Source organism: Carcharhinus amblyrhynchos, chromosome 5, assembly GCF_965287045.1.
Source record: "Carcharhinus amblyrhynchos chromosome 5, sCarAmb.v2.hapA, whole genome shotgun sequence".
Taxonomy (NCBI): Eukaryota; Metazoa; Chordata; class Chondrichthyes; order Carcharhiniformes; family Carcharhinidae; genus Carcharhinus; species Carcharhinus amblyrhynchos.
Window position 1 is genome coordinate 68,146,411 of NC_137328.1, and position 9,542 is coordinate 68,155,952.

Genomic DNA, 9,542 nt, shown 5'->3' on the forward strand with positions numbered 1-9,542 from the left:
CACAACATTGCCTGGTCATTTACACTTTTCACACCAGAAAACTGAACATTCCTTTCACTGCTAGTCTATCAACAAAGATGTAAGAAGCCTAGCTAATAAATGTTTTGATGTACTTTCTTTTCTGTTCATTCCAGTACACAATTTTTTTGAACAGATGGAGAACTCTGAATCCTTGCGGAAATCAATACTGTTTTTACTTAATTTCATATTTTTAAAGGCAGAAGTCTATGATGGTTCCATTTAATTCTCAGCAAGTTGTGTCCCCAATATATTTCATTACTATGAAAAGATTTTTTTGAACCAGATTTCCACAATCACACATAGAAGACCAACACATTTAGAGTGCAGCAATGGCAGAAAATAATTAACTTATTTTCAACAATTAATCAAACTGTCAATGAAGGTGTCACTTATTGGAGAAGCATAATAAAAGAAAATAATCCTTTTAAGCATACAGTAAACAAAGGAAATGAAAATGAATAATCCCAGATTTACTTATTCTGAGGATTAATTCTCACCTTGATCCTACAAGGTCTGCCAGAAGTCAAATTATGACTTCTCGTTCCAAGTATTCATACCATGTGACAATTGGCATAATTATATCCAAAATTCAGTTTTATGCAGTTTTGATTATAATAACATCCAATATTAAGTTAATCCCATTCTTTACAAGTTTGAACAATATGTTGGAAGAAAGTGAGTATTGCCCAATTGTAATCAGAAATTAAAATGCATATTCATGTAGTTTATAGATTACAATGAAAAAAAAGACTTACATTACATAATACTTCTCATAACCACCAGATGCCTCAAAGTGCTTTACAGTCAATGAGATACTTTTGAAGTGTAGGAAACACAGAGCCAATTTCCACACATCAAGCACGCACAGACAGCATTGTGACAATGACCAGATAATCTGTTTTTGTGATGTTGATTGAGGAATAAATATTGACCAGGAATCAGGTGTAATTCCCTAATTATTCTTTGAAATAGTGCCATGGGATCTTTTACATTCATTCAAGCAGACAGCTGCTCCTTTTTTGCATTATTTATTAGTGTCATAAGTTACTGCAATGAAGTCACTGTGAAAATCCCCTAGTTGCCACACTCTGATGCCTGTTTAGATACACTGAGGGAGAATTTAGCATGACCAATGCACCTAACCAGCACGTCTTACAGACTGTGGGAGGAAACTGGAACACCTGGAGGAAACTCATGCAGGGGAGAACTACAGACTGTTATCAGAAAGATGGATGGACAACCTACTTTTTGATGAGCACTGGTTCTGTAGAGAGAGAATCTGGGAAATTAACAATGGGAGATAAGGAAATGGTGGAGGTGTTGAATAGCTATTTTGTATTTGTTTTTATTGAACAGATATTTTGTATTTGTTTTTATTGTAGATTACATATATAACATTCAAGAAATATTTGTTAATCACGTGGTGAAAGGAACATAAAAGAATTATAGTTAACAGGAAATAGGCACTGAAAAAAAAAATTCGAGTTAAAGACTTGGAAAGTCACCAGCATCCTGGGGTCTTAAAAGTACATTACATTCTACACTCTCTCCTTTCCTTCTCTATGTATAATATGCTTTTTCTGTATAGCACGCAAGAAACAATACTCTTCACTGCATACTAATACATGTGACAATAATAAATCAAATTTTGAAAAAAATCAAAAATAAATGGTTTCCAGCAAAATAAAAGCAGGGTCACACTTAACCACTTTAACCATAAGAAAAAAATAGAAATATTATATGAACAGCCTGTGTAATTACAGAACAGCCTGTGTAATTACTTATTTTTAAACAGTTTGTGACTGAAACAAATGCAAGAAAACAGATTGAAAAAACAAGAAAATTAAAAACAGTTGGGTCAAAGTTTTATGGGTTCAGCATTCTGTGGTTTCAGAATGCAACTGTATTGAGGACAACTCAAGGGTCTAAACACCACAGCATCAGAATTTTCATTTAAATTTTTGACCACTGTACAGAAACACAATGACAAAAAGGGAACATTTTAAAGATTTAATCAGGACAGACGTGTTCATAGCAACAAAGAAATAGCTCCACTACTTTTTCAAAACAAAATTCAAGCAAACAACAAACTCCATCTTGACAGATCAGAACTTTAAAAAGTAAATTGACAAAAATCGATGCATCATTAGATTGAAACTGAATCTTTTTAGATACAGATTTGTTGCCATACTTCATCGATACAATAAATTGTAATATAAGAATTACTGACCAAAAAAGTATTTGGTGATGGGTACACAAATGACTCGTGGCATGGCCATGGTACACTAGTCGTCAAGGTATTAGACTAGTAATCCAGAAGTTGCACATACAAATCCACCAAAGCATGTGACATCGAATCAAAAATCTGGCAACCTGTGGGCTGAGGTTTAAATGTCAACAAAGATTGACAAAGAAGTTGATAAAGAAGGGTAAGAGAAACTATGAAGCTGGGCTAGCATTTAATATAAAAAAGGATAGCAAGAGTTTTTATAAATATATAAAAAGGAAGAGGCTGGCTAGGGTGAACGTTGGACCCTTAGAGGATGAGAAGGGGGACTTAGTGGTAGGGGATGGGGATATGGCGGAGGTCTTGAATAACTTTTTTGTTTCGGTCTTCACGGAGGAGGACGTGAATAATTTGCCGGATGTTAGAGATGGAAAGGTGATAGGACTGGAGGGTCTCGATGACATTACTCTTACTAGAGAGGTGGTGCTCGACAGACTGGAGGGGCTGATTGTGGACAAGTCCCCAGGACCGGATGGAATGCATCCGAGGGTCCTGAAAGAAATGGCGGAGGTGATAGTGGATGCCTTGGTGGTTATTTTCCAGACGTCGCTGGATTCCGGGGAAGTGCCGGAAGATTGGAAAACGGCTAATGTTACGCCGTTGTTTAAGAAGGGTGCCAGGCGAAAGGCGGGGAATTATAGGCCTGTTAGTTTAACGTCTGTTGTAGGTAAAATGTTAGAATCCGTCATCAAGGAGGAAATAGCGAGGCATCTTGAGGGGAACTGCATGATAGAGCAGACGCAGCACGGTTTCGTTAAAGGGAAGTCGTGTCTGACAAATTTACTGGAGTTCTATGAGAATGTGTCTAGGGCGGTGGATAGAGGAGAGCCGGTGGATGTGGTCTTTCTGGATTTTCAGAAGGCGTTTGACAAGGTACCTCACAAGAGGTTATTACAGAAGGTCAGGGGGCATGGAGTTGGGGGTAGGGTGTTAGCGTGGATAGAGGACTGGTTGTCAAATAGGAGGCAGAGAGTGGGGGTTAATGGGTGCTATTCGGATTGGCGGATGGTGACTAGTGGAGTGCCCCAGGGGTCGGTGCTGGGGCCTCAGCTATCTACCATTTATATAGATGATCTGGAGGAGGGAACCGAGTGTAGGGTGTTGAAATTTGCTGATGACACCAAAATTGGGGGAAAGGCAAATTATGCGGAGGGTGGGGAGAGTCTACAGAAGGATCTAGATAGGCTGGGCAAATGGGCCAGGAAATGGCAAATGGAATTTAATGTTGGCAAGTGCGAGGTGGTCCACTTTGGTAGGAATAATGATAGGAAGGATTATTACTTACGTGGAGAAAAACTGCAGCAGGCGACAGTGCAGAGGGACCTCGGGGTCCTTGTGCATGAGTCGCAAAAACCCAGCTTGCAGGTGCAGCAGGTGGTCAGGAAGGCAAATGGGATGCTGGCCTTCATCGCGAGGGGGATTGAATATAAAAGTAGGGAGGTCTTGCTGCGGCTGTATAGGGCATTGGTGAGGCCGCAGCTGGAGTACTGTGTGCAGTTTTGGGCGCTGTACTTACGTAAGGATATTTTAGCCTTGGAGGGAGTGCAGAGGAGGTTTACTAGGCTGATGCCAGAGTTGAGGGGGTTGAGCTATGAGGAGAGGCTGAATAGATTAGGCTTGTACTCGTTAGAGTTTAGAAGAATGAGGGGAGATCTCATTGAGACGTATAAGATGATGAATGGGATGGATAGGATAGAGGTGGAGAGACTCTTCCTGCTCAGAAAGGATAGTTGGACTAGAGGGCATAGCCTCAAGATAAAGGGGGGGCGGTTTAGAACAGAGTTGAGGAGGAACTTCTTCACTCAAAGGGTGGTGAATCTCTGGAATTCTCTGCCCGGTGGTGGAGGCTACCTCGCTGAATATATTTAAGACGCGGGTTGATGGGTTTCTGATAAGCGAGGGGATTAAGGGTTATGGGGAGAGGGCGGGAATGTGGAACTGAGCCACGACAGATCAGCCATGATCTTATTGAATGGCGGGACAGGCTCAAAGGGCTAGTTGGCCTACTCCTGCTCCTATTTCTTATGTTCTAGTACCAGAAAAATGACCATGAAAACATTTAGATTCAGCTTCAAGAAAGGACAGCTGCCACCCCTACTCAGTCTGGCTTGCACATTTACTATTACCGTATTCTGAAGTGGCTTGAAGCACTGTTGTTATAAAAAAATTACAAGAAAAGCGACAATGCATTGACCTAATCATGAAAACAATATTAGAATATTCAGTGGTGGAGTGTAGAATACACTGCTGATGCATTATTGTCAGTTTATTGCCTGGCAGGGAAAGTCAAAATCTAACTTCTGTTAGCTATCATGCTGGAAAATGCACACCCATGGATGTTGGGTGACTTCAATTTTAGACTTGGTTGTGTTGTTGCTCAGTGTCAAATAATCATTGAATAGCATTATATCCAAAGGCTGATCACATGGAAAGAAGAATTGCTGTTGTTAATAATTACATTGTAAACACATGCCAGGCAAACATGTTTATGATTTTGATACCTACAGCTAGAAGATTAATTTTTCCACTTTATGGACACAAGATGGAAACTTACAGCTTGAATCATATCCCAACTCAATTCACCAACTTCATTGGGAGGGAAAACTGAAAATTAAGAATACTAATGATTAAGTTTGGAAATTGTGCATATTTTATTTAGCAAATTCATTAGTATTATAAAGTGCAAAATAATAACAACAGTGATGATTCAACATGCCATTTATTATTGAACCTATTACATAAAACTTAATTATTCCATAATAGAAAGAATGATATATATTAATCGCAATATTTCAAAAGTAAATTGCATATTTATTATTATTCATGTCCATTGCTTATTTATTCTACTTCATTAATTCTGAGCATTAAGTTGATTTAACACAATTGTTTATAACTGTAAAAGTGATCATAAACTTTACATTAATTCCATATGAATTAAATATTACTTGGAATAAAATGTAAAATATTAACTTACAATGATATAAATTTTTCATAAACTTTAATTTAAGCAAAAATTTTTAAAAATGCTCACAGAAGAATCAAGTCTGAATTTCTTAGCAATTAAAATTATTGAGTAGATAAAAATTAAATTATATCCACGCACTAAATTTTACAGTTAATGGTGAAGTAAGTGTACTCTCCACTGACCTTAAAGCTGCCACAAAGATCTAGCAATTTCTGTTGTATACAATTCCCATTTAATTATGTCAGTTTGCACCTGGCACCAAATCAAAGAGATCTTCATACTGCAGCAGTGATATAATTAAGTAAGGTAAGCAACCAAACACATTGAAGTATTCTCACAGACAGCAAGCCAAGAAATAAAAATCAGTGAATCCTTTGGCTTTTGGGACTGGATTTTCACAGAGTTGGGATGACTTGGGTATCGTTTAAAAATGGTGACTGCGTGATTCTGGGATTCCCTACACCATTCCCAGGGTTTCCAATTTTCAGGAGTTCCTTTCAAAGGTGCAAGCTGGTACAGGTCAAAAGCCCTCACCCTGCACAGCCAACTAGGCCAGGATAGGCATGTTTTAGTACTCCACAATCTTCATGGAGTCAAGCCAGCTTTCCAACGAGCCATAGTTTGTTGCATTTCAGAGTTGTTGTGAAACATAAGCTTTTCAAGTGGATCTTCTGGGAGGTAAGTTCAATTAGTTCTTCCCTTGGGCCCCCATGTCAAGCTATGACCCCAAACAACCTGTATAGCCCTCATGCCAAGCTATAACACTTCCATGCTCATTCACCCTTTAAATAAAAAGGTGGCATGGATGTGGCATGGGGAGTGTTTGTGTGTGTGGGGGGGCAGGGGGAGTGAAGGTTGAGCGCTTGATGGCCTTTATGGTTTTATTCTACTTGGAACTAAGTCCCACCTCAACCTGGCAGCTGTGGTTGCCTCCAAACCCAACATCCAATATGCCCTCCTTCTCCCAACAGTGCAAATTACATCCTTGTGGGTACTTTCTGTGTTTAGCTTCACATGTGTGGACTCCAGAAATTGCTTTTAGTATCAGAGGAGAAAAGGACAAACATTGGCAGTTTCATGGTCATCACTTCTACAAAATCCATGCACGCATTTGATTAGATTGGAGAATTGCTAGTGCCTGTGGAACTATACACTAGCAGGAATTCCCACTTCCAGGAGAGGAAGAAAAACAATCAGAAATGAAGATGTATATATACTGATAAACTATATAAATGCTTTTGAATTTTTGCAGGGGAGAGATTATTCTGATCTTGGCCTGGAACCTTGGTATAAACCTCATTGACCATTTGTATAAATCCTCCAGCATTTCTACTAGAGGTGTAAATGGGAATGATTTAATTGGGATTACGAAGACATGGCTGCAGGATGACTAAGGGTGGGAATTGCATGTCCCAGGGTATTCAATATTTAGGAAGGACAGTCGTAAGGAAAAGGTGGTGGAGTGGCACTGCTGTTAAAGAGGAAATTAACATAATAGAAAGGATGTTATCTATGACAATGTGGAGTCTGTATGGGTAGAATACCAAGGGGCAAAAAACATTAATGGGTGTAATATATAGACCCCAAACTGCAGTGGTGATGTTGGGAATGGCATTAATCATAAAATTAGAAATGCATGTGATAAGAGATTATTGGTGTTAATAGGTGAATTTAATCTGCACATAGATTGGGCAAATCACATTAGCCACAATGCTATAGAGGAGGAATTCTTGGAGTGTATATGGGATGGTTTTCTTGACCCAGTATGTGGAAGAACCAATTAGACAGCAGACCATCTTAGACTGGGTACTGTGTAATGAAAAGGAAATCATTACCAATGTGGTTGTACGAGACTGCTTGGGGATGAACGACCAAAACATGATAGAATTTTTTATTAAGATAGAGTGAAGTAGTTGATTCAGAGATTTGGGTGCAAATTTTAATAAAAGAAACTATAAGGATATGAGGCATGAGTTGGCCTTGATAGATTGGGGAGTGTTATTTAAAGGGATGACACTGGATAGGCAATGGCAAACATTCAAGGAGTGCATGGGGGAACTGCAGCAACTGTTTATTCCTGTCTGGCACAGAAGCAAAATGGATAAGAAGACAATCCATGGCTTACAAAGGAAATTAGAGAGAGTATCTGATCTAAGAAAGAAGCATGTAGATTGGCCAAGAAAAATAATGTGTCTAAGGATTGGGAGTAGCAAAGAAGGACCCAGGGATTGAGTAAGAAGTGGAAAATACAGTATGAAAGTAAGCATGCAGGGAATATAAAGATTGACACTAAGAATTTCTATAGATACATAAGGAGAAAGAGGTTGATGAAGACAAATGTAGGGCCCCTACAGACAGAAGCAGGGGAATGTATATTCCCCTGGCCGTGCAACTGAATATAAAGTGTTCGCTGTTGGCCTCTTGGAGTTTGTGGAAAAACAAGATACCAAAAAGACTACAGATCACGTGCAACTGAATACATACTTTGATTCTGTCTTCACAAAAGAGGACACAAAGCAGTTGCCAGAAATGTTGGCGACTATAAGATTTAGTAAGACGGAAGAACAGAGGGGCAATCAATATTAGTAGAGAAATAGTTCTGGGAAACTGATGGGATTGAAGGCGGATAAATCTCCAGAGCCTGATAATCTACATCCCAGAGTACTTAAGGAAGTGGCTCTAGAAATAATGGATGCATTGGTGGTCATCTTCCAGGATTCTGTAGACTCTGAAACAGTCCTTGCAGATTAGAGGGTAGCTAATGTCACTCTAATATTCAAAAAGGGAGATTGAGAAAAAAACAGGGAATTATAGACCAGTAAGCTTAACATCAGTAGTGGGGAAAATTCTCAAATCCATTATTAAGAACTTTATAGCACAGTATTTAGAAAGTAGTGGCAAGATCAGACTAGAGTCAGCATGGATTTATGAAGTGGAAATCATGCTTGTTAAATCTGTTGGAATTCTTTGAAGATGTAGCTAGTAGAGTTGACAAGGGGGTGCCAGCCGATGTGGTATATTTGGATTTTCAGAAAGCGTTTGACAAAGTCCCGCATAAGAGATTATCATGCAAGATTAAAGTGCATGGATTGGGAAGAGTGTGTTGAGGTGGATAGAAAACTGGTTGGCAGAGAGAAACAAAGAGTAGGAATTAATGGGTGTTTTTCAAATTGGCAAGCAGTTAACTGAAGGGTGCCACAGGAATTGATGCTGGGACCCAAGCTATTCACAATATATATCAATGATTTGGATGAGGGAACAAAATGTAACATCTCAAAGTTTGCAAATGATACCAAGTTGGATGGGAGGGTGAACTGCAACAAGGATGCAGAGATCCTTCAGAATGATCATGACAGCTGGGGTGAGTGGGCAAATCAATGGCAGATGCAGTATAATTTGGATAAATGTGAGGTTATTCACTTTGGAAGCAAAAACAAGAAGGCAGATTACTACCTGAATGGGAGAGGGGTGTGTGCAGCGGGATTTGGGTGTCCTTGTGCATAGGTCACTGAAGGTAAGCATGCAGGTGCAGCAGGTGGTAAAGAAGGCAAATGGCATGTTGGTATTCATTGCAAGAAATTTTGAGTACAGGAGCAGGGATATCTCATTGCAATTATACGGGGCTTTGGTGAGGCCACACCCAGAGTATTCTGTAAAGTTTTCAACTCCTTTTCTGAGGATGTGCTTGCTCTTGAGGGAGAACAGTAAAGGTTTACCAGCTGATTCTGGGGATGGCGGGACTGATGTATGAAGAGCCATCAACTAGGTTAGGATTATTTTTGCTGGAGTTCAGATGAATGAGGGGCAATCTCATAGAGATTTATAAAATTCTAACAGGACTAGACAGGATGGATGCAGGGAAGATATTCCCAATGGAGGGGGAGTCCAGAACCATGGGTCACAGTCTGAGGATTCAGGATAGACCATTTATTACAGAGGTAAGGAGACATTCTTCACCCAAAGAGTGGTGAGCCTGTGGAATTCATTACCACAGGAAGTAGTTGATGCCAAAACATTGAATGTATTCAAGAGGTGGCTGGAGAGAGCATTTGGGGTGAATGGAATCAAAGGTTATAGGGAAAAAGTAGGATTAGGCTATTGAGTTGGATGGTCAGCCATGATCATAATGAACAGCGGAGCAGGTTCAGAGAGCCAAATGGCCTCTTCCTGTTCCTATCTTCTATGTTTCTATGTTGCTAATATTCTGCTAATGTTACAGTGGACATTTGGTAGAATCCTGTGGCAATTTTGTCTCATCCACTACATCAT